At 47.4% G+C, this 26174-nt stretch overlaps 1 protein-coding gene and 1 long non-coding RNA gene across 7 annotated transcripts in view; one reads left to right on the top strand and one right to left on the bottom strand.

Moving 5' to 3' along the window:
• KCNN3 (potassium calcium-activated channel subfamily N member 3) overlaps positions 1 to 26174 on the bottom strand; it is a 174307-nt gene that overhangs the window by 44265 nt on the left and 103868 nt on the right. The window lies entirely within an intron of this gene.
• LOC123465886 lies at positions 7340 to 10876 on the top strand. 4 transcript variants are annotated; one of them, XR_006641179.1, is made up of 5 exons: positions 7340 to 7473; positions 8699 to 8862; positions 8969 to 9178; positions 9431 to 9646; positions 10718 to 10876. It is a non-coding gene; the product is annotated as an uncharacterized LOC123465886 (long non-coding RNA). The 4 variants fall into 4 exon arrangements; XR_006641177.1 differs by lacking the exon at positions 9431 to 9646; XR_006641178.1 differs by lacking the exon at positions 10718 to 10876 and having other exon boundaries at positions 9342 to 9513.

Genomic DNA, 26174 nt, shown 5'->3' with positions numbered 1-26174 from the left:
AAAGACCCTGATGCTAGGAAAGACTGAGGGCAAGAGGAGAAGGGGGTGACAGAGGATGAGATGGTTGGATGGCATCACTGACTCAATGGACATGAGTTTGAGCAAACTCAGGGAGATAGTGATGGATAGACAGCCTGGCGTGCTATAATTCATGGGGTGGCAAAGAGTCAGATATGACTTAGCAACTGAACAACAATAACAATACTTGTACCAACTGGCACAGAGTTACCTTTAGGGTTAAATGAGCTGATATTTCTAAACCATTAGAACAGTGCCAGGCATATAGCTGCACTAAAAATATTGGCTCTTGTTGTGCCCTCTTGTGTGATAAGTCTGGCCTTTTCATAGCTGAAAGAATGTAACATCTGGAGCTGAAGGGCTACCTTTCATGCCCTAATGGCTTTGTGACCTTGAACAAATTACTGTCTCAGAATCTGTTTCTTCTTTAGGGAATCAGGGTGTAATAATGTCTGCCCTGACTATCTCACAAGATTGTGGCGAGGAGTGAATGTAGAAGGGCTTTGTCCACTGGAACATATGATACACATAAAGGTATGTGACTGCTTCTTGGAGAGCCTCCCACCTGGAGCATCCCCACCTGGAGTTTTGTCCTAGCGACAAGGGCAGCCCCAAGGGGACATGGAGGGAGAAGTGGCAGCAGACGCCGCCCCATAGAAAACGGTCATTCATTCCTCCCAGGTTCTCCTTTCACTCATCCTCGTCCCCCTGCTGTGGGCTGACCACAGCCCTTCTGCCTGGTGATGTGTGTGTCAATGCCTTATCACTATCAAATCCTGTCTGCCTCATCTTCAGTATACGTCCAGAATACAGCCAGCCCCTGCCACCGTTGCTGCCACCATCTGCTCCAGGCCTAGCTCCTCACCTGGACCACGGCAGCCGTCACCTAACTGACGTCCCTGCTCCTGCCTATACAACCCCCACTCCCCGCCCACCAACAGCAACTAGAGGGGTGCTTGCAAAACAGTATGACAGACCATGTCACCAGTGTCCCTCAGACCGAAGCCAAAGTCGGCATGTGTCTCAAGAACCCTCCCCCACAGCACTGGGACCTCTCTGACCCCATGTCCTAGGAGCTGCCCCTCACCCACTCTGTTCCTGCCGTCTGCTGTCTGTACAGCTCCTTCTGTAGCCCAGCTTCACTCCATCTCAGAGTTTGGATCCCTGCCATTCCTTGTATCTGGAAGGCTCTCACCTCAATTAATTGCAGGCTTTTGCTCAAAGTCAACTTCTCAGGAAGGTGCTCCCTGCCTAATCTACTATGACTACTGCTGCCCCAACCCCACCACACCCCACCACACCCCACCTTCCTCTCCTGCGTCAGTTTTCTCCACAAGAATATCACCCCCTGACACAATACACGTTTGGCTTATTTTTGTGTTAATTGACTGTCGATACCTGTTAGAATACCAGCTTCAGGGATATCCCTTATGGTCCAGTAGCCAAGATGCTGTGTTCCCAATGCAGGAGGCCAGGGTTCGATCCCTGGTAAGGGAACTAGATTCCACATGCTGCAACTAAGACCTGGCACATCCAGATAAATTAAAAATATATATATATATATTTTATTTTTATTTTAAAGAAAAAAAAAGAATGCAAGCTTCATGAAGAAAAAGACTTTTTCTACTTTGTCTGCTACAAAGTAGACAAAGAAATATTTGCTGAATGAATGAATTAGTGATCCTATGTGGTTTTAATTACAAGCCAGCAGGACAAGGTCAGTGGGGTAGGAGCTGTTACTCCAATTTTATAATAAAACAATGAGAAGATCAGGAGACTAGGCAACCTCCCTAACTTCTCACAGCAAGTGAGTAAATAAGCTGGGCCAGAAACCTGTTTTCTGATTCAACAAAAGGTGGCTGCAGTGAGCAGGGCATGGGGAGGGGCGTGGCGACAGTGTGTGTGGATGCCAGCCTGTCCTAGCTCGCTGGAGCCCCTGCTTAGTCCTCACCAGCAGGACAGTTTGCCAGGGGACTGGCGAGTAAGTACCGGCTTGGATCAGGGGGCTTGAGAAGTTCTACCTAACAGAAGACATTTTCATGGAGTCCTGGGTCTTACTCCCATCCCTACCTCCGCCTTTATGTTGGTTGCCAGTATAATCAAGCCCTAATTACCAAGTGCCCTCAGCATGCAAGGGCATTTGATTCCAGCCTTGGGGAGAAAACTGCCATTTTTAAGCATCTTATGAGCCTTTGTTTAGGAGGATTTGAGAAATGCTTGAGGTACATGAAAGAGTGTCACTGAAATTCAAAGTCAGCTGCTCAGTAAATGGTTTATTATGGTGACTTTAGGGTTACTCCATTATTCTAGCTACAGGTGAGTTCACATCAAGACCAAACCAAAAAAAAAAAAAAGTTTTTTCTTTTCTTAAAAACAATTTCCCTTCTAAACATCTTATAGTATGAAATAAATGGCCCTGGAGGCCCAGGGCTAATCATCAGCCTCCTGGACCACGTGTCTGACGACACAAGCATCCATGAAGTCACTTGCTCATTTGTTTCATTTCTATAGTCGATGCCCTATTTTTTAAAGAGTTGGCTTTGAATTTAGGAAAGTAAGGATGTTTCCCTCCACCAGGTAATTCAAGGCGACAGCCCTGAATCTTTCCAAGGCAAATCTAAATCCAGTCTTTTATTTCCAGACCCAAGAACTCACAGCATGGGTGCAAAGCCTCTGGTTATTTTTATAAGGGAAGAAAACCATCACCACCAAAACAGACAACTCCAACAAACAAGTTGCGGCATGTCACCAAACAGAAGCGGCTCGTGGTTTTTCTGTTAATATGGTGGGCATGGCTTTCTCTCTCAGAGGTGGTGGCCTGCATGTCTCTCTGGTAGCTTTCTTCAAAGACTTTCGGCAAATTGGGAGACTCGGGACATCTGGCTGGTGTCATACATCTGGGTGCAGCCTCTCTATGGCGAAGTCTGAACAAGAACATCAGCTCAGCTTTTCTTGGGGTGTGTTTGTCTTCCCTGGGGTCTCTCCCTCCCTGTGTTTGGCTGAGAAGTTTTGTTCGACTTCCCCACTTTGCAAATGGTTGCAGCACTTGAGGGAGGCCAGCTGCCATTCCTTCCATAGTCCATTTTCTTCGCAAAGGGGAGTACTGTCAACCTCTTTGAATGGTTATTAAATTAAAAACCAGATGGTTCATCTGGCAAAGGCTTCTGAGTCAGTTTCTCTATTTGCAATGTTTTCTTTCTTCTTATTAAAAAATATTTCCATGTTTCCTGATTTGGAAATGTTTAATAAAATGCATGAAAATGGAGAAAAACAATATGTTTGGAAGAAGCACTGTTCCCATGGGAAGCGTGTCTTCCACGCTTTTTGGAGGTGGCGTGGCGGAGACGGGATGAGCGTTCAGACCCCAGCCCTGCCATCTGTTCTCTGTATGACCTGGGTAAGGAGCTCATCTCTCCACGCCTTGGGCTTTCCTTCCATAAAACAAAATGTAAAACATCTCCCATGGGATCATGCTGATGGTTAGGTGAGATAACAAATATAAGAGCCTGAGCAGCATCTGGCAGGCACTGGGGCTCACCAGGAGAGTTCATTCGGTCAACAACTGTCGGTGAGCCCTTACTATGTGCCTTGGCACCGACTTCAGGGCACTTACAGCCCAGTGAAGGAGGCTGACACCCAGCAACACAAAAGCTAGAAAATGCTGCCTGACACATGCTGACAGGCAGCATGGGGCGCTAAGCAGGGACACCCTCTGAGGTTGCAGCCTTTACACAGAGTCCCCCAGGGGTGAGGCTGGAGCGCAGGGAGGGAGGGGGTGCGCCGGGTGAGGAGCTGGGAGGACATGGAGGGAGAGGCAGGGTGGGTAAAAGGTGCTCTCTCCAAGCACCAGCGTTGGGCCTTGTCGAGCAGAGCAGCATGGACAGGCTGGCTCCACTGGCCACACCGCCACCGGCTGCCTGGGCCCTTGTTTCCCTTCTTCCCCCTTCTCTGTCTTCCTCTCCATTGCCTATTTGTCTGTCTTCTCTCTCACCCGCTTTCTCCCCTCCCTCCTTTGAAACACCCCCTTCACATCCCTCTCTCTCTCCCCTCTCTGCTCCTCTCCCTGGCTCAATCTCTTCCTCACCCTCTCCTGTGAGGAGAGCCTCCCCACAAAGGGAGGGGCTCCTGCCTCCATCGAGCTGACAGTCTCTGTGGGGCCACCAGTCTTTCTTCGCCTCAGCTTGGTTTTGCTTATCCAGCAAGCTTATATCCTGTACCTACTGGGTGGTCAGATACCAATATCAGGAGATGAAACAGCTCAGAGTCCCTGCTCTGGGAAGCCCCCGCAGAGTCAGACTCCTGGGATGAAGTGGGGAGGACTGCACCAGAATAAGGCCACATGTGCGTGTCCTCCCAGGGCCCGGAGACCTCCACCCTCTGCTCTTCCAGCGGAGGTTTCAGCTGCCACCCCCAGGCCTCTCTGTGTGTCTGTGTGTGTGCTCAGTTGCTTAGTCGTGTCCAGCTCTGTGCAACCCCATGGACTGTAGCACACCAGGCTTCTCTGTCCATGGAATTGCTCAGGTAAAAATACTGGAGTGGGTTGCCATTCCCCACTCCAGGGCATCTTCCAACCCAGGCATCGAATCCACATCTCCTGTGTCTCCTGCACCAGCAGGTGGATTCTTTACCACTAGCACCACCTAGGAAGTTCTCCCAGGCCTCTGAAACCAAAGCAAACCTCCCCTCTGACCTTCCAACCCGTGGACCCACCTGCCAACATGGGACATATCCAGGGGACAGCAGGTAAATTAATTCAGCTTATCTGAACCCTGCTCATCACCTGCCCCTCCCTATGCCCAGATCCTTCCAGATCCATCCTCTTCCTCCTGCATTTCCTATCTGTGGGCAATAACACCACCCGGCTACTCCAGGACGCTGGAGTGTTCGCAGAGTTCTTCCACCATCACCCCACATACAGTGAGTTGTAGTGTCAATTTGGGCTCCTTTAGTTCCTTCTCCTTTTTGGCCACAACATGCAGTATCCAGGATTTTAGTTCCCCAACCAGGGATGGAGCCCGTGCTCCCTGCTCTTGGGAGCACAGAGTCTTAACCACTGGACCACCAGGGAAGTACCTCCTCTACTTCTTTCAAATCTGTTCCTCACTCCCATCCCCGCCACCACCTCCGCCACTGCTATAGAGGTGGCATCCTGTCCCATGTCCATCGTGGCAGCAATCTCCCAACCAGTCTCCTTGACTCACAGTCATCCTGTGCTCCCCTCACACATTGGAGCCAGGGAAGTCTTTCCAAGACAAAGGACTCTCCCCCACTCAAAACCCACCAGTGGCTCCCCACTAGTCTAGAATGGGGGGCGGTGGGCTATTCTTCAGCCTCAGTGTGGAGAATACCTCAGGCATTCCCAGTGTGGAGATACACTTTGACACACCCACAACCTCTCCAGGACTAACAGTAGTTGAAGAGTTGACATCTGAGAAGGATTTACAAGGTACTTTCAAGGTTATCACTATCATAACATCACTCTCGCTGTCTTATACTCTGATTTGCTTTCTCCAACAGAAAAGACGGGCTGGGACTCCAGCTAGGCTGGTAGAAATGATTTATAACCCATGGCACACCCACAGCAGAAGTCGGGTATCTCAAAACCATCGTTCCTGCATTACTGGAATAAAAGAAAAAAGCAAATAAGTAAGGTTGGTTACTGTTGTCTATGATAGAGGATTAAATCCAAACTCCTTAGACTGGCCTGGCCCCTGCCCACCACTCTAACCTTGAGTACAGCTGCAGCCTCACTGATCCCCTGGCAAGCAACTACTTACTTCCTCTCCTACCCTGTGCTCCCCCACCTCTAAGCTCTTCTTGTGCTGGTCCCTCTGGCTGGAGTACCCTCAGGCCCAGAAAATTCCCTCCTCCAGAAAGCCTTCCTGGATCGAGCGTCTGCTGCAGCGCACCCTTAGCCCCATGGTCCTCTCTGTCCCTCCCACCGCAGGATCTAATCGTGTGCTTGCTCCTGGGGCTTGCCCTTTTCCACGGTCCCGAGCCAGCCCCAGTGGTCAGGCACTAGGAGGAAGCTCTGAGAATCGGCGGAAGGAGGCAGTGGGTAAACAACAGTCCAGGGGAGGTGATGCTTAAGCCTGATCTCATCTCACTCCCGTCTATGAGCCTCTGGTTTCTCACAGCTGCTGTCTTTGGTTTTCATTCAATTCCACCCTCCTGGGCCATGGTCTTCCACCTGGGAGTTTTTTTCTCTCCTAGTTGAACCTTTTCCCAACATCAATCACAGAGTGTCATTCGGAAGCAAAGAGGCTTCATGGATCTTAGTGTTTTATATACGGAGACAAGAATAACAGTGGTTGGGATTCTTGCAAGATATTTCATCAAAGACCTTAGTGATGATCTATTTCTCATCTCCTTTTATTTCTGGGGCTAACTCTATGAAGTGGGTAGGACTGGATATATAATCTTATTTTTAAAAGTAACAGTCATCATCATTTGTCAAATGACAGCCATGTACCATGTGGGCCAAACCTTTCTGTGTATCATCTCACTTAATCCTCACAATAACAAGGTTTGCAATTGTCATTTCCTGTTTTCCTGAGTTGGAAACTCAGGCTCAGCCAGATGAAGGAACTTGCACAAAATAAAAACATCTAAGTGTGAGCTTGGGTCTGGCGGATTCCTCAGCCCCATCTTTGACACTATTACGCCTTTAGGTGGCGCTAAGTGGTAAAGAATTCGCCTGCGAGAAGCAGGTTCGATCCCTGGGTTGGGCAGATCCCCTGGAGGAGGGCATGGCAACCCACTTCATATTCTTGCCTAGAGAATCCCATGGACAGAGGAGTCTGGTGGGCTACACTCCATAGGGTCTCACGGAGTCGGACACTACTCAGCATGGAAGAGTCTAGGATGCTTAGGACACGGAAGCAACTTAGCACGCACATGCCTCTGAAGTGAAGGCCCAGTAAGGCTGATAGGAGAGATTTCTGGGGATGCGCCCTTTCTTGGGTATCTGAGCCTGGATCTATATTACAAGGAGCCACCTTCACGAGGGAGGGAACCAGAGCCAGGGCGGCCCTGTTACAGCAGCGCAGATTGTGCGCTGCGCAACTGCGGGGAGCGCCATTCACACAGCAGTCAATGTGAATGGCGCCCCCTGGAGTGCAGTGCCGCATAGGCAGTGGTCCCAGCTAGAGCCTCAAAGGGAAGAAGGGTGTCTTTCTCCGTTCTGCCTTCCAAGAGAATTCAAGGCAGGCAGCTCCCCAGGCGAGGCAATGTTGAGGAGGGCCCGGAGCTGCAGTCTCACCTGGGCAGCGTTAGAGTGGGAGGGAGGTGGGGGCTGCTCCGTAACCAAGAACAAAGAGAAGCCGGATGGAATAAATACCCTGGGAGGGCGTTTTCTTGTTACTGTTTCCCAGAGCAGTGGGGATTCCAGGGCAGCACGTGGGAGCTCCAGTTGGGCAGCTTCCCCTGCCACGGAGAAGAGGGGATGCCAAGGAGGTGAGTGGGAAGAATTCTAACTCGGCAGAGGCAACCAAACCCATCTGGGGAGCCTGGCTGTGGGGCTTTGGGCCCTGGCTGTGGAGGGAGCTGCCTCTAACCTCTAACCTCTTTCCACAAGCTTGGGCGTCCAGATGGCACACATCCTTGGACTTCCGGGGGCGGGCTTTGGCCACGTAAAGAGTGACAAAGTCTCGGGCAGGCTCTCAGGGGGCTGGTCCAGGCCTGCCAGTGCCACAGCCAAAGCACCCAGACCTTGGTTCATATGATTAACTGGAAGATCCTAGAACACGTTAGAAAGACGTCGAGTTCTGAAGCTCAGGACTTTATGTGGAAAAGGGAATGGAGACAGTCAGCACCCGCACACCCCAGCCCATGCCCCAAGCGGGGCTTTCTTGCTAGAGGAACTTCTAAATCTTCAGAGCTGGCACGCCCCCAAGGTCTACAAGAGCAGCAGCTGGAAGGAAAGGCTCCTGTGCTGGAGCCTCCTTGCTCATCTCTGTGGCCCCAGGAACAGAATGAAGCGATCCAGCTGGAGAAGAAGAGCCCAGAGCATCCCAAATTCTTTCTTCTGCCTCCTGAACTGAGAGATTCTTGCTGGAGGAAGAGAAGGAGCAAGGCAGAAGACAGATGACCCACCTGGAGTTTATTCTCATTTGCAGGACCTGGAGAGGGTGGTATTAAATCCCATGTGCCATCAGCAGCCCTCTTTGGAGCTCCATCTGCTCCATTGAGACAGCAGGGGGCCCCAGCCCCATGCAGCTGCAGCCCCCAACACAGGTTGGAGAGCTGGCCAGGTAGAGGAGTGGGCAGCTGCAGCTCGCCTCTCTGATGCCTTATGGGACCATTTTGGAAAGACACAGATTTCCTAAATGGGCCTGAGGGTGACAGGTGTCCTCAGGAACATGACGTGGCTGTGCTGAGAGGTTTTCCTGGCAGAATGGGATTCTCCTAGGGAGCATTAACCAGAGGCCCAGGGCTCCCAACCTCTGGGCCTTTTTAAGGAAGGGAGAAAACAACCATGGTCATACCACCAAACACCTGGGCAGGAGGTGCTTTGCCTGTTGGGTAGGCTTTGTCTCTGGGAGTCACTGAGACTTGGGGCTGCCTCTAGCCCCACAAACATCATTCTTTCCAGGTAAGGAAATGGAGGCTGGAGGGGAGCGTGCAGGGCCCAAGTACACTAGGCTTCTCCTCACGGTGCTGCCTCTTCCTCCTCCACAAGGTACTCATCATTCAGCCTGTCATTCACCCGACAGTCAGCCCCAGGAGAGAGCCACTCAACAGGGAGTTTGGATGCTCTCCAACTTGTGTGATCCAGACAAGTCGCTTCCCTTCTCTGGACCTCGATTTCTTCAAGTAAAACGTGAGGATTTTTCCAGTTCTAAGGTAGGTGTTTCTCTGATGACACTCTACCCCCACTCAACCTCCACCCAGTCTCTGGGGAGCGTGTGGCTGGGCTGACTGCAGATATAGAAGCCAGTTATCTTTACAGACAGGAGGCCTTTTCCATCCCATGGGGAACAAGATGAACTAAGAGCTTGGCTCAAGTGGAAAGCATCCAGCAACCTCCACCCGGATACAGCTGGCCACCCCTCGGGCAGCCATAGCAGGTGGCCACCAAATCAAACAGAACCTCTGATGGCTCCTACCCAGGACTTCTGACCACTGAACACCTGTGATTCCTGAAACAGAACAGGAGAGGGTAAGCTGGCGCCCCCTCTGTTACAGAAGAGTCAGAACGTTACACTCCGAGTCACCTGAGCCTGCCTGTCTGTCGTTCTCCCCTCTCCTCCTCCCCAACCACCCTGGAGAGGCCCCCGGAGCCTGCTCCATCCCAGCGGCCCAGCCCTGGCTCTATTTTACAGGATGCAGCCATCACAGAAGATGCTTGTTACATGTTGCCAGGCAACAAAATGCTGCCTGAAAACTACAACCCACCTCTGACACTTCATAGGGCTGGAAACCAGCAGATGAGAGGAGCCTGCCAGAACAAAGGGGAAGCGTCAGGAGGGAACACGTTGGAGCTGAGCAACCGCAGAAGCAAAATGAAAGAGCCCAGACAGTTGTATAAAGTGCCAAACAGCAAACAGATGGGGAGGAAAAACTGACTCACTGAAATGAGGGAGACAGACAGAGAAGGCACCATGGAGGAGAGCCCTCTGCGAGTCAGGTCCTCAAAAGGCCTCCTTTATTTTATTTTTGGTAAAATCTGTCTTGATTAGAGCTGAGGTTGTTGATAAGGAGGATGGTGGTAATGATAATGATGATGATTCCTTAAGCAAACACTTATCTGTTAGCTTCTACTTTGATGAGTGATTTTATGAAACACCCTCAAGCAATGGCACGATTTTGCACAGACTTTCCAGGAAATATGATTATTTCCTAAAACGAAGATCTCCACAGGCATCATCATCACCCCCTCACCCAAATACAAGGTCATGCGCTTGTTAGCTTAAGTGACCTTGGGCTCTGAAATCTCAAGCACTGAGTGGATCAAGGAGAGCCAAGCCCAGGGGATGCCCAGGCTGGATGGCTCCCCGGCTGCCGAGGGGACCTCAGAGGAGATGCTGGGCCATCAGCACGGACGTGTCCCAGCAGAGGACCCTCCCTCTCCAGGCAGGATCCCTGGGCCAGCAGTGAGATTTTGCCTCACATACCTCTCAAAGCCTCCATTCCTTCGCTTCTAAGATGGAAAAATTACTCCTGCCCCACCTACCTCACAGAGTGCAGGGCACAAAGAGAAAGTGCATAGAATGAAAAGCCATGAACAAGAGGATAGTGTCCCTGACTTATTCAAAAATAATGCCTACCAAAAAAAAAAAATAATAATACCTAACCAGGACTTCCTGGCAGTCCAGTAGCTAAGACACTGCACTTCCACTACACGGGGGGTGGGTTCAATCACTGGTTAGGGAACTAAGATCTCATATTCTGTATGGCACAGCCAAAAAACAAATAATAAAGCCTAACCTCCTACAAGTGCTGGCATTCTAGAAAACACTCTCTTAAACACTTACCATCTGCTGGGTGAGAGGCAATTAAGCACCCTCAATGGTGGTGGGTTATCCACAATTAATAATAACCCTCAGTGGTGGTGGGTTACCCCCACTGCCCTTGGCTTCAGGTTTTCCATCAATGCAATGGAGATGACACCATAAAAGATTCTTGGGATGGTTAAATGGGATGACGAATGCAAGAATCCAGTACTCAACAAATGATGGTTCTCCTTCTCCTTCCTCAGGCTTGAGGTCATCCTTAACTAGACTCCCGAGACCCTGGCTCAGTCTCATGAGCCCTCCGGCTTTGCCTAATTTGGCCGCAGCAACAGTCTGGCAAACACAGGAGGATATAGTCTAATTTCTGCAATAATGAAAAGCCTCAAGACACATTTACTCCCTAAATAAAATCCACAGTTTAAATTATAAACAAGAACAAAACAAATTAAGAATGCTGGTAACTAAGTGGGAGCAATTTCATATGTTAAACTTGACAAAATAATTACAAAGCTACTACCCAGTTAACTGTATTCACATTTACTTAACTCTGTAAGTTTGACAATACAGCTGTTTACTTTATTAATTTTGACATGTACTTTCTCAGAAAACGTCTAGCCAGTCTCCATCCCCGCCTGCGCCACCCCCTAAAATCTGACATCACGGAATTCAAAGATGATGGGCCATTTCCACCTGTACCTGCTAACAGGAAGTGGCTTCCCACTAAAAGTTGCTGTTTGTTTTTCTACAGCACCAATCACAATTTCCATCTAGGTAGCAGGTAGCATGCCCTTAAACAAATGATAAGTTGACCTCAGAGCCCCAACTGAAAATAAAAGTTAATTCGCTTTGCACAGTTTGCTTTTTCTCCTTTGGCCCCAGCACAATCACAGAAGACAACTCCCTAATTCAACAAATAACCCAAGTACATGACAGCAGGCAGTCAGGGTCCCGGGGTCCCAGGCCGCCTCTGCCCTGTGAGTTGGGGACAGGACGAATCACCAAGCCTCATTGAGTTGCCATGTTCTAATCCACTAAACAGGGTCTCTGGACTCTATTCTGCCTGCTTGCTTCTCTGGGTCATTGGGAGAAGCAGAAGAGCATGAGTCCTGGATTTTATGTGTTGCCCAGCTTTTTGTGGCTTCTCTTATTTGAATTTCATACTTATATATAGGAAGTAGGTGAGACAGGCTTATATCTCCAACCTACAGATCAGAAGAATGAGGCTCAACAAAGGAAAAGATCCAGTGTTCCCCAAGAACCATGAGCCATCTACACTCATAGGCACTTGTCTTATTTAATAGAGGGTAAATGACTTGCCTGGCTTCCCAGGTGGTGCTAGTGGTAAAGAGTCTGCCTGCCGATGCAGGAAATGCAAGAGACGTGGGTTTGATCCCTGGGTTGGGTAGATCCACTGGAGTAGGAAAAGGCAACCCACTCCAGTATTCTTGCTTGGAAAAGTCCATGGACAGAGGATCCTGGTGGGCTACAGTCCATGGGGTCCCAAAGAGTCAGACACAACTGAGCACACACACATACACACACACACACACACACACACACACACACACACACGTGACTTGCCCAAGGTCACGCAACTGGTGCTCTGTGTTAGGCTGTGAGCCAGGGTTTTCTGACTTCAGGTGTCACTGCTTTCAATTTTGTAGACAATGAAAGCTTACATTTAGAAATATGAGGTGTTATTATAATCATTGGCTTCCTGGGCGCTAGTGGTAGAAAACCCACCTGCCAATGCAGGAGACCTAAGAGACCCGGGTTAGATCCCTAGGTTGGGAAGATCCCCTAGAGAAGGAAATGGCAACCCACTTCAGTATTCTTACCTAGAGAAGCCCACGGACAGATGAGCCTGGAGGGTTAGGTCCATAGGGTTGCAAAGAGTCAGACACGACTGAAGTGACTTAGCACCCAGGCATTACAATCATTGCTAATATTACTGAAATTGAACCAAATGGGTTCTAGTGTAGGTTAACTATGAAGTCGCTCAGTCGTGCCCGACTCTTTGCAACCCCATGGATAGTAGCCTGCACCAAGCTCCTCCATCCATGGGATTTTCAAGGCAAGAGAACTGGAGTGGGTTGCAATTTCCTTCTCCAGGGAATCTTCCCAACCCAGGGATCGAACCCAGGTCTCTCACATTGTAGACAGACACTTTACCGTCTGAGCTACCAGTGATGTCCAACTATAGAAGACCTTGAACTCTAAAACAAGGAATATGACATAACCTTCTAAAGGTAGCAACTGCAGGACTTTTAGGGGAAACAGAATGTACCTAGTGATAGTGTAATTTGAGGTCAGAGAAGCTACTTCTACAATCCAGTGTAAGATGACAGGGATCTGTGTCTGGGAGGCAGCAGGAAGAGCTGAGTCTGAGAGACATTACAGTGTAAGAACCATGGGGCTTAAGGTCTGAATAAGGGCTGAATGGGGTGGGCATAGGCACAGAGATAGTGAACAGTTTTGAGCCGATGAGATAGTTATGCCCCAATAGTCCTTCTCCCCTTCTTCACTGGTAAAAGAGCCCAGCAATAAGTAGTGGCTGCCAACAATAAAGACTACATTTTCCCAGCCATGTGAATGACCAATGAATGTGAATGGAAATGACATGTGTTACTTTTAAGAAATGTCTTTAGAGAAAAAAAAAAGCACACATTATTCTGTCTCTTCCTCCCTCCTGCTGGCTAGAATGTAGATGGGATAGCTAGAACTCTGGCAGCCTTCTTGAACTATGAGGAAGAAGCCATACACCAAGGATGGCAGGACAAGGCGGAAGCAGCCTGGGTTCCTAATGCCATGAAGCACCACCCCTGATTCTTACTGACCCTTTCCCAGTCTTCTTTTGCATAAGAAAGAAACTTCTATTTTGTTCAAGCTACTGTTTGTTTGGATTCCCTGTGATTTGCAGCCCCAAACTAATACTACCTGGAAAGGTTCTTAAGAAAAAGAAGATAGAAACAGAAAAGCAGAGGGAAATGAGGGGCAGCGGGATGAGTTTGGAGGGACTGATGCTGGAGCTGCAGCTCCAATACTATGGCCACCTGATGTGAAGAACCTACTCACTGGAAAAGACCCTGATGCTGGGAAAGATCGAAGGCAGGAGGAGAAGGGGACAGCAGAGGATGAGATGGTTGGATGGCATCACCGACTCAATGGACATGAGTTTGAGCAAGCTCTGGGAGATGGTGAAGGACTGGGAAGCCTGTGTGCTGCAGAAGGGAGTTGCAAAGAATCGGACGCAACTTAGTGACTAAACAGCAACAAAAGTGATGGCTTTGAACAGAGGCTTAATACACGGGACACTCAGTCTTGGCCGGGTACACAGGAGGCACGCAAGGGCTCCACTCTGCTGCCACCACCCTTCTAAGTCACCATTTTCTTTTGCCTGGTCTGTGCAATGGCCTTCTAACTCATCCTCCTAGTAGTTTTCTTGCCCATTTCCAATTTATTCTCCACAAGGTGCAGAGTGATAGTCTTAGAATGAACGAGGTCGTATTACTTTCTGACTTAAAACTTTCAGAGGCCTCTCACTGCACTTGCCTTTGACCCCTTAACACGGCCCCTGGAGTCCCCTCTGCAGCTCAGGCCTTGCACAGTCACATGCCCATCCATATCCCTCTCCTTCCAGCCACTCCACAACCATGCTCTTTGCCAGCTCAGGATCTTTGTACATGCTGTTCCCTCTTCTTGAAAAGCTCACCCCCTTGGTCTGTAAATGACTCATTCCTTCCCATCCTTCAGATCTTAGCTGAAACATAACCTCTCTGTAGAGAGACCTTCCAAGCAGGTCCCAGCTGAGTAGGAGTCCTCTCCAACCCCATTACTTAAAAATCATTGCAACCTTGTTTATCTTAACACCTTCAACAGTATGTACCATAGATCTGAAAGTACATACATGTGTCTTGAGTTGTTATTGTTCTACACGGTCTTCCCTGGTAGACTATAAATCCCATGAGGGGTTATATGTGTGTTTTACTATCTAAGGTATATTTAATGGCTAACACAATGCCTGGTGAACTGTAGGGCTCAATAACCATTAATGTTATTGTTACTCAGCAAGTGATTCATAATTGAACATTACAGCTCAGGGGACAGACTTGGCTCAATGTTTAGACTTAGGAGGTGAGGATGCATTCTTGAGAAAGTGGATGCATTCTCTGGGGTGGAGAATGTCATTTAGGAAGCAGATCTGATGGAGGAAAGAAGGGAGTGGGGAAGACCAGTATGAAATGGTCCAGAGAGCAGAGGGTGGAGGGAGTGAGCTCAACATTTGGGCATTCTCTGTTTAAAGATCTGCATGGGTCTGATAAACCACTGCTTTTATCAGCCGGAAAACGAAGGCAGAGAAATGGGCTCCCAGGCCAGATCCCCAGCACCTTGCTAGGGATGTCCATGGAGACCAATAACAACTTGAGCCCAGGCATATACTTACAAATCTACGGTACATGGCACGTACTGTTGAGGTGTTAAAAGAAACAAGGTTGCAATGATTTTTTTTAAAGTAATGGGGTTGGAGAGGAAACCTACTCAGGTGGGTCCTGCTTGGAAGGTCTCTCCAGAGAAGTTATATTTCAGCTGAGATCTGAAGGATGGGAATAAACGAGTCATGTCCTGGAAACAGGACACGAGCCTCTTGACACTTAGGAGTCCTACCTGGTTCTCCACTTGGCTTAACACCCCTGGCCTGAACTCAGCTGTGGCTCAGTCTGGTGGCGGGCCGAGTGGTGTGGGGGTGCTGGTCACCAGGCACAGATCAGGCAGGGCCTGCGCAGTTGAACTCAGGGAATATTAACAAAACAGGCTGTGGGGCTAGAGGATAGGATTGTCCAAAGTGCTATACCTAAACAGAGACGTGCTCTGACTCTCACTCCCTAATTCCAGGTCATTTTGCTTGTTCTGGGAGATGCTTGCCCTTGCTATGGGCCACTCTCAAGCTGCATTAAAAACTAATGGTGAGAAAATGAGAGGTTGCCTAATCCTTGGGGCACAGTGTTCAGTCTGGGACCTCCAACTGGTGGAGACATTGATGAACAAGGAGGAGGGTGAGCAAGAGAGTGGAGTCTGATCGGGACAGAGTCCTGTGTTGAAGGATCAGAGACCTTTAGACTGAAGAAGATGAAACCTGAATTCTCAAATATTTAAGGGGCTTCCCCAGTGGCTCAGCAGTAAAGAATCTGCCTGCAATGCAAGAGAGAAAGGAGACTCAGGTTTGATCCCTGGGTGGGGAAGATTCCCCTGGAGGAGGGCATAGGCAACCCACTCCAGTATTCTTGCCTGGAGAATGTTAGAGACAGAGGATCCTGGAGGGCTACAGTCCATGGGGTCGTATAGAGTCAGACACGACCAAAGCAACTAAACACACACAGGCACAGTGGAAGAGGGAAGACGAGCCTGCTTCACTGGGTCCTCCGCCTGTGCTAAATGCTTTGCTTTGTGCTAAGGGCTTTTTGTGAATTATCCCATTTCCTGGATGTCCTGAGGCTAGCTTGCCCAAGGTCAGGGTGCTTAAGAGGTGGAGCAAGACCCCAAGCCTGTATCTGCCTAGAAGGCAATGGTTTAACCTCTAGCCTATGTTGCTTGAATTTTTGTGTGGCTACAGAAGACAGTGTTAGGACCCAGGTCAGAAACTACAAGGAATTTAATTTGAACAAAGATTAGGAAGATAGTTCTAAGTCAGAGTTGTCTGCAGATTGGGTTGAATCATTATTTTTTTAAACTTTTATTTTATATTGGAATATAGCCAATTGACAATGTTGTGATAGTTTTAGGTGGAATACATATACACGTATCCATTCTCCTCTAAACTCCCTCTCATCCAGGCTGCTCCATAACATTGAGAAGAGTACCCTGCAAGACAGTAGGACCTTGTTGGTTATCCATTGTAAATAGAGCAGTGTGTACATGTCCATCCCAAGCTCCCTAACTATCTCTTCCCCCTCATCCTTCCCCCTGCCCTGGCAACCATGAGTTTGTTGAATGAATGGTCTTTTAGAGTGATGAGTTCCCTGTCCCAGAGCATGGTCAGTAGAAGCAGCATGACTCTAGAGAGATTAAGTACATGTACAATGTCCAAGGTCTATGGTGGAACCAGAAGCCAAACTGTCTTTTAACCCTGAGTTCAGGCTGTAACCAGCCTCTGAGCACCGTCACCACTGTGTCACTGCATGTATTGGCTCAGCTGAAACATGTTTAACATTTTCAAAAGGAGGTTTACTCACTAGACTCTGTGCCCCTTCTATTGTGGGGGTGTTGAGCCCATCTGGCCCTTCTCAGCATGTCCGTGCCTGTCTGGGGGCTTTATTGGCAGGCAGATCCCATGAACTTCTTGGGAAAACAAAAGAACCAGGTGTGATAGGGTTGGTGGGTTCCCAGGGCCACTATTCCCAAGCCACCAGGGGATGGTGGTTGCCAGGGAAACTCTTGGGCAGCACACAGAGCCAGGAAGTAGGCATCCAAGTGGGGTGGGAGGTAGAGTGGGGCTGGGGATGCTCAATGAGGTGCCACTTGGAACGTAGCATAGAAAGAAAGAAAGAAAGTGAAGTCTCTCAGTCGTGTCCGATTCTTTGTGACCCCATGGACACCAGGCTCCTCCATCCATGGGATTTTCTAGCAAGAGTACTGGAGTGGGTTGCCATTTCCTTCTCCAGGGGATCTTCCCGACCCAGGGATCAAACCCAGGTCTCCGGCATTGTAGATAGACACTTTACCGTCTGAGCCACCAGGGAAGTCCTATCTCACCCATATTCCCTTCCAGCTCAGCCTCTGGGAGGCTGTAGCCAAGTCTCAGGGGATGGAGGAGACTCTATTAAGTGGAAGGAGAATATCTTATGAAAAAAAATCCCCCAGCAGCTATGCTATGAGAGCAGGAGTGCAGGGTTTCACACTAGCCTGGGCGGCGGCAGCCGTGCCCACAGTGGAGGGGGGAGGAAAGCGCAGGGTGGCAAGGAGTCCGCATGACATGTGCCAAGCCACTGAACACATGGAGAAGGTCTGTGGGATGAGGGTCCCATCCCTTGCTGGTGGGGGCCTGCACTGAGATGCATGGGATCGCCAGGGGCAAACAAAACCACCCCAAAGTTGAAAAATGGAAAAGTTGACAGAATGTAGCTTTCCTGTCTTGACAAATGTCAGCCCACAAATAGATGTGGCTGACGCAGCTTACAGGAACCCCTCCCTTTTCCTCACCTTGGCTCCCTCCAAGGATTCCCACCCCTGTAAGATTTTTGGCATCGTCTCCTCCTAGTGTTGCAGCGTTTTTCATTTGGTCCTGGGGAAGAGAAGCCTGGGTCCCCTTAGGCATCTATGATAAAAAACAAGCAACTTCCCTCTTATACATCAAGGATGGTACTAACTGTGTACCATTCCAGGTGGTATCAGAAAGATGGTCATTCCAGGTCTTTTCTGTAGGGTTTAATTCTCAGATCCTGGTTGAGAAAGGTTGAATGATTCTTTCCAGCTGGAGAAAGAGCGCTGTCTGCATCTGGATCTACCCTAAGGCAAAAATCCTGGAGGCAAAAAGGCACTGGCCACCTCTTAGCACCAGGCTTCCCCAGTGGCTCAGCAGTAAAGAATCCGCCTGCAATGTAGGAGATGAAGAAGACGTTGGTTCAATCCCTGGCTGGGGAAGATCCCTTGGAGGAGGGCATGGCAACCCACTCCAGTATTCTTGCCTGGAGAAGCCCCTGGACAGAGGAGTCGGGTGGACTACAGCCCATAGGATTGCAAAGATTCAGACACAACTGAAGCAACTGAGCACAGCACCTCCCAGCGAGAGAGAGTTTAGGGAAGCCTAGTGATTAGCGTAACAGAGGGAGGAGGAATTTGGAGATTGACTTGACTGTTAAAATAGAATGGTTTCTCTGTACAACAGAGTTCACTTTGCACCCACCATGTCCCAAACTTAGTGCTTCAGAATGCTAATTTTGGGGGGCATTTTCCTCATTTCTTGATTCCCCTTTCTAAGAGGTGTCATTCGTTACTTATAATTTGTGAATGTTATTTAATGTAAATAAAAGTACAAATAAACCAGTCACAAATTAACAATTGCCATGCCAAATTACGAAAGAGCACAAAAATACTTCCAAGAAGAAAGAGGAAAGAAGTTTTGAATCAGAAATAACAGAGAAAGAGCAAGTGGTCTGTGAGTGAGTAAGGATCAATGCAAACCATGCGCGTGAAATAAGAATGGGGCTCGGCAAGAAGCAGGAGTGAGGGGCAGCGCTGGGACAGAGGACCAGTCTTCAAGTGTATTCTTGCGTCTCTGGGCGCGGGCGGCACAGCGGGGTTGAACCTGAACTCTGGCTCCTCCCCGAAGCCCGCCCCTGCCCTGAGACCCCGCCCACCGCCCCTGCCCCGCCCTCCCGCCCGCCCGCCCCGCGCCCCCTGCACCAGCCTGCTCCAAAGGCCTTGACCTTGCAGGAAGCACCTGCGGGCTGGCAGTTTCTCTCGACTGGATGGGGCGCTCCCGCGTCATCGCTGGGCCCCCAGAGCCTGACCCACCCAGAGCCGGTGCTGAAGAGCTAATGCCAGCCGGGCCTCGGATCACACCTAACAAGCAGAACTCCACCTGCTTGGACACTGGTTCTAGGTCCTCCCGTAATCATCCTGCGGCCACAGAGGGGCTATAAGCGTCACCCCTGCCTGGGAGAGGGAGGACCCCAGCCTAGGCTTACGTCCACTGAGGCCAGTGCCTGCTAGATCTGAAGGGGAACCCTTTAGGAAGGAACTTTTATTGTGCTTCTCTGAGAAAATTACGTGTAAAAAATGAGTGAGCCATTCAACTTTACTTTGAAGCCCTGTTGATAGAAAATGTGTTTCTGTGGAAGATGAGAAGTGGGGCTTTGTGGAGGGAGGAAAAACAAAATGATCCCTCTTTACATTAAAACACACACACATACATATTGTCATGCATTCTCACTGCAAGTAAAATGTAACCAAAAAAATCACATGTAACATCCCACAGAAAACAATATATGTATTTTCCAAGCATTTTCTATGCGTGTTAGATATCTATTTTTAATTGGTAACATCCTATATAATACTTTTGTGTGATCCTTTCAAAAAATATTACATCATGACTTTTTCCTACTTTATTATAGTCTTCAAAGGATGGGTTTAAAAAAAAATTGTTGCTTGATTACCCATCATATGGATGTGCTATGATTTACTTAACTGCTTAAATCCTGGACACTTACTTGGTTTCTGATTTCTCCACTATTGTAAAATGCATATGAAGGACCTTGACATAAATTGATTATTTCATTAGAATAGCTTCCTAGAAGGAGAATTCCTGGGCTAAAGTTATGAACTTGTAAAGGCTCCCTTGACATACTGCTAAATTGTTTTCCAGAAAGGCAGTGCTAATTTTCCTTCTTGCCATCAGTATGAGAGAAACAACCCACCCACTCCACCACCACCAATAACAACTTTCTTCAGGATTGAATTATATTTATTTAAAATTTTGTCAGTTCCAGAGGAGAAAAAGCAATTCTCCTTGTAGTTTCAATTTGCAGTTCTTTGATTTGAGAGGCTGTGTTTTTCATTTTATTGGCTATTTGTATTTCTTTCTTTGTGGCTGTGTTTTTATTTTTAGCTTTTTTTTTTTTTTTAACTGAGAAGATGAGTTTTTCTGATTGGTAACTAGGATTGCTTTGCACAATATAGATATTTACCTCTTGCATGTTTGCTGCCAATATTTTTCCTAGTGTAACATTTGCCTTTTAAATAAGTTTATTTTTTTTGAAGAACAGAAATCCAAAATTGTATGTATAATGTAATCAGATACTCCAGTGTTTTCCTTCACATTTCTTTTCTTCTAAGATTTTATGCTTAATAATTCTCTCCCATCTCAGGATTGATTGAATATTCACTTTGTTTTCTGGAGTTTGTTCATGGTTTCTTTTTATATCTGACTCTTTGATCCACCTGGAATTTATTTTGGTGAGAGGTGGGATTCTAATTTGATTTTTCATCTAAGCATCCAATCTTTCCATTAACATGTATGGAATAATCTATTGCTTCCTAATTGGTTTTTTCCCTCATATATTTTCTCACATACTAGGATTTATTTTTAAGTTTTCCCTTAGGTTTCATTGATCTGTCATTACTGATTTTTCAGCAATGCCAAAGAGACTTAATTATCTTAGTTTTATAATACATTTTATTAATGCTATCTGGTGGAGAAAGTCTTCCTCAAAGGTCTTTGCTTTCAAAAAAAGAGTTAAGCTAAAAAAAAAAAAAAAAAAAAAGAGTTAAGCTATTCTCTTTTATTTGTTAAATTATCCTCAGAATCAGTAGGTATTCTGCTTTAAAATTTATATTTTTGTGTTTTCTTTTTTCTTGATTAGACTTGCTAAACATTGATCCCTTTGAGATTTACTAATTCTGTTTTTAAATTCATTAATTCCTGTCTTTGTTATAAAACTAATTTGTTCTCCTGAGCCTTTTTGTTCTCCTAATGAATTCAATTTATTTTCATGCTTCTTTTTCTCAGTGTAAAACTTTAAGGATATTTTTCATCTGAGCACAACTTTGGGTACATCCTGAGTTTTGATTTATAGAGTTGTAATTTTTAAAATAGTCTTCAATGGTAGTTTTGAATAATTCTCCTTTGAACAAGTTGTAATTGAGGAGATTGCTTTCAAAACCCTGCTGCCCCAAAGTTTCCTTTTAGTTGAAGTTTTATGGCCTTGAAGTTAGAGAATGTGCCTGAAATTTTTTTTCTGATGTTTTGAAATGTGTGGCCAAGAAGTTGATCGATTTTGTAAATGTGTTCAATGGATGCTTTAAAAATGTATTATTTGTTTATAGGCTACAAAGTTCAAAATGTATCAGTCAATTAAAATATTAAAAACTCAGATTCTCTATTCATAAAAAGTTCACAGTATTACTGTGTATAATGCATTTATCCAGATTAAATGGTTCCTTTGGACCATTTAATGATTTTGGCTTTGAATACAACTTGGTTTAAAAGGAAGATTTCTACTCAATTGCCCTTTGGTTTGTACTCACCTAATACATCTTTGCTATTCATTTACTTTTCTGGACCTTTCTATTTAAGGTACCTCTTTTGTAAACAGCATAACATTGAGTTCTGCTTTTAAATCCTATCTAGTAAGCGACACTGTCTTCTAATTGGGGAGGTAAATTCAATTCTGTTGATTGTGACACATTTTAAGTTTGGTTTCCTCTCATCTTTTTTCATGCTTTCTGCTTTTCAATTTTTCCTTCCTGGTTCCTTTATTTTTCTGTCTCTGATGATGTTTGTGTTTCTCATCCAGGAATGGGGAAAATGCACCTTCTCCGGGTAGGAAAAAGCGAGATTCTCAGACAGGAGGTTGGGGGGGTGGTCTCAGGTCTGCAGACCCCTTGTTCCATGACCCAAGGCACATTGCAAAACCGTAGCTTCCCTGTGCCTCAATTTCCTCCCATGCAGGATGAAGATAAAAACAGTCCCCATGCCTCATGGAGCTGTGGTCTGGATGAAGCGAAACAATACCTGGCTGACACTATTGTTACATCATTAGACTTATAAAATTCTACCTGTGGTTACCTTTAGCTTTAAAAATGATTTAAACTATATTTCTCTAATTATTAAAATTGAGAGATAAGGCTTTTAAAATTCTGTTCTACTTAAGATGATTAATTTAGCATGTATTTATTAATCCTTTCTAGACTTCTCTCACCTTTTTAACCTGTGGGTTGGCAACCCTCTCACTATGATTGAATTATTTTATTGCATACATTTACTCTTTCCAGAATCTACTCTTTCTTTGACATCAGACTTTGGTTGCACGGTCATGTTTAAATGCAGTCGGGATCACATGTTTACCTGGGTTCAGACATGTCCTCCTGTCTTTCTTTCATACTGTTCCATTGTTAAGATCCTAAATACGATTCACCCCGGGTCAACTAATATCCAAGCTCCCCGCAAAATGTAGGTTGTAACCGTCTAAGCCCACAAAACTCCAAGAATGACCCTTGTGTTCCCTCATGTAAATGACACTAATGCCCCAATGTCTCCTAGAATTTAGGGTTCCTAAGGAAAAGTCTGCTCTGTGTTGCCTATGTGCACCTCGGATCGCTTAACCTTGCTGTTGTTCAGTCGCTAAGTTGCGTCTGACTCTTTGGGACCTCATCGACTACAGCACACCAGACTTCCCTGTCCTTCACTATCTCCTGGACTTTCCTCAAGTTCATGTCCATTGAGTCGGTGGTGCTACCCAACTATCTCATCCTCTGTCGTCCCCTTCTCCTGCCCTCAATCTTTCCCAGCATCAGGGTCTTTTCCACTGAATCAGTTCTTTGCATCAGGTGGCCAAAGTATTGGAACTTCAGCTTCAGCATCAGTCCTTCCAATGAATATTCAGGGTTGATTTCCTTATGTTTGACCCTACGATTCAGTAAATTTTCCAGAAAAAAAAATTTTTCCCCCTATTCTAGCTGGAAAACAGGAACCTTTTTGATCTGACTAATCTTAACCTCCTCACCACCCCTCTGGCCAGCCAATTCTGGGAAAAGTTTTCTTCGTGTATGTCCTTGATTATGCTTTTATCTAATTTATTATGGTTTCTTCCTCCAAAATAACTCAAGTGCTAGGATTCAGCCTTGACTCTGCAGCTTCTAATTCTGTCCTGTTCACCCTCTTCTCTCATCTCTTTGTTCTTGTCTTCTACATTCAGAGAGAACCTTTAACTTTGTCCTTCACATTCTGCATTAAAAAAAAAAACTCAGCGGCCTGATGTAGATTTTCTTTTTGCTAAAACAGTTGTCCTTCTCTGTGAACTCTAGGCTTATGTGAACTCGATACATTTTCATTTCCTGTCTGCCCACTCTTCTCTATGATGATCACCTTCTTGCAGGCTATAAGGGATACCCAAGAATCTTCAAATGTTGCTTTTTGTTCCTCATAAGCAGTCTTTTGCATCTTGAGAATTCTTTTCCTCTTTCTTAATGCTGCAGATTTGCTTCAAAGGCCTCCTATAGGATTCCCCTTCCCTTCTCCCTACCTTCCTTCCCCTCCTTACTCCTCCCCACTCCACTGCCCATTGCCAGGAATCCAACTTTGAATGAGGAGTGATCTATCCAGACCTGGCACCAGCAGCAGGATGGCCCCAGGATGCTCCTCTACCCTAAAGGAGGCTGATTTCCCCTTTCTCCAGCTAGAGGGCAGGGTTTTGGGTCTAGCAGGCTTCATCCAATGTGACAGATAATTTCCTATCCTTACTATCTAGTCTTCTCACTCTCCAAACCAGTGGTTTGCAATCTCTAAATCATGGACCCCTGATAGTGCAATTTTTCTGAGCATCACCCTCCCCCTGCTCTATGGATATTTATTATAAATTGTTCTATAGCTTGGAAGCCTCTTCTTATCGTCCTTGTGATGGGAGGGGTGGCTCTGTTTTAATGAGAGAAAGAATGGCCATTCATGGTTTTTCTCCCGTTCTAGCAGCCAGGTCTCCAGAATTAAATTTCTCACAAAAATGCCAATGTGCAGACATAGCTGGAAATTCACACCATCACCACCAAGGACCTGTGGATAGGCTGGAAGTCCTGAGATACTGACACAGCCTGGGGCCTCAGGAGAGAGGAGACCAAAGGGATTCCATCCAAGAGGCTAGTAGGTCATTTACAAAGCTTGGCTAGGGATCACAAGCCTCGGCTCACTCTGTCAGTCTCATGGGAGACTCTGTGGCTTCTCCTAGGGAGATAAGCACCCATATGTGAGGTGGTAGACTTCTTTTGGGGTGTGCCCCCTGAAAAGGAAGCCCCCTGCCCCCGCTGGTGGCCTTTAGGCCTGGGGCCTCCGATGGTCTCTCCACCAGCTAGGCTGCTCGGCGTGTGACAGTGCTTAATGAGGAGGTTCCTCGGATGGGCTCTGGGAGGCCTGTGGGAGGCAGGCACACGGCCAGGAGAATCCCAGAGAATGCCGAGTGCCACAACTCTCAGGGCTCGGAACCCATGATGTAATGCCTCGGCAGGGTCCAGGGAAAACAAGCCTGCTGTTGACGCTGCCCTCCCAGCAACCAGGCACTGCCCTCCTGATAGCAGGCTGTTCTGGTAATTACCAATTCCCTCTCCCTCCTTGGGAGGAGGAAATGTGAAAAACCTTTATTGTCACATAAAAGCCAACCCCAGCTATGAGAAATGTCTTTTCAAATGAGGCTTGCTGAGGAGGGATTTCCATAGCAACTTCAGAAGTGTGTGTACACAGCTAGAGATGCATCCGGGCTGATGAAACCCACCTGGAATGTGAACAAGCCCCGCTCGGGGTATCAGCAGAGGAGAGTTTTTTCGAGAACCTGTCACGCTGCTATGTGACCTTGGGCAAGTCCTTTACCCTCTCTGCTGTCTCAGGTGACAGAATTGTCATTCCATCAGGCTGAGAGCAATCGAGACCATCTTGCCCACATTGTCCTCCCACCCTGGCCGAGGCTCCGGGCCTCCACAGCAGCCCCTGCCTCCAGTTTCTGTCCAGTCTCTGGCTGACTAATTCCTGTCTCTGCCAGTCTTGCTTATTATTTGACACTGAGGAAAGACAATGCTCATTTGGGCTTGGTTCTAAAAGAAATTGCTTGGTCTTTGTAACAGCAGTGCTTTGCCTGATTAGGAAAAAATATACTTATTCGTGTTTGCTTTCACAGTTCCATAGGTCAGATGCCTGGGAAAGCCGCTGAGATGTGAGTGTGGAAGGTTTGCTGGGCCTGCATTCAGGATCAAGGTGGGTGGGGCCTGGAGGATGGGGGAGGGGGAGAGGGTCCAGTATCCCGTGATCCCACAGGAGTCCAGAAACCGGGAAGGCCCTGCAGAGCTATCCTGCAGGGGATGGAGGGGCTGGGCCTTTAAACTCCTATACTGACAAGTTGCTGGATGCTTGCTGCCCTGGGCAGAAGGCCTGACCCTGGCTGAGGCAGCTCCCTTCATCCAGAGCAATTCTGACATGGCCAACAAACCCAGCTGAGGGAATGAGAGCCTGGGTGGGGAGGGGACCCCTGGGTGGCCCACCACAGTATCCACTAACTACACTTGGATAAGTTGGAAATTAACATGAAGGTGGCCCTGAGAACAGGGTGACAAAATGGTTAAGAGCACAGACATCGGAGGCAGGCCAAACAGCCAGACTGGGATGTAAGCGTCAGTCTCAGTGGCTTTAAGGTGCTCGGAGCGGGAACGTCGCCAGGAGAGTTTAGGCCACAGTTTCCTTGTAAGTGCAGCATTTGGCCTGGGCTGGTGAGACAAATATAAAGTTCAGAGTCAGAAGCAAGTTCAAATTCTGGCTCCGTGTGTCCTGGCTCCTCGGGCCAGTCACTTGACATCAGTTTCCTCCACTCTAAAATGAGGACAGCCACAGTGCACTCTCACAGGCCCACTGTGAGGGCAAATGGAGTTGCTGGTGAATTAGTTCACACAGAACTGGCACAGGGAAAGTGCCCAAGAAACAGGGGTGATGACAACATGTGTTTTAATATACCTCATGTGAGATCTAAGCAGATGCCTCCTGGTCAAAGGGCCTTTTCACAAGAGAAGGGGAAACTTTAGGAGAACTTTGATTTCCTCATTGCTTCTCTGTGCCTTTGCCTTGGGCTTCAGCTGGGCATGTCAGTCATCTCTGCAGACAGAGGCCCACGGGCTGATGGGGCCAGGTCAACCCAGTCCCAGTGTGGAGGCCATGGAGGGTCATTCAGCGCAACA

This window comes from Bubalus bubalis, chromosome 6, assembly GCF_019923935.1.
Source record: "Bubalus bubalis isolate 160015118507 breed Murrah chromosome 6, NDDB_SH_1, whole genome shotgun sequence".
NCBI lineage: Eukaryota > Metazoa > Chordata > Mammalia > Artiodactyla > Bovidae > Bubalus > Bubalus bubalis.
This window is presented reverse-complemented; position numbering and strand designations above follow the sequence as displayed.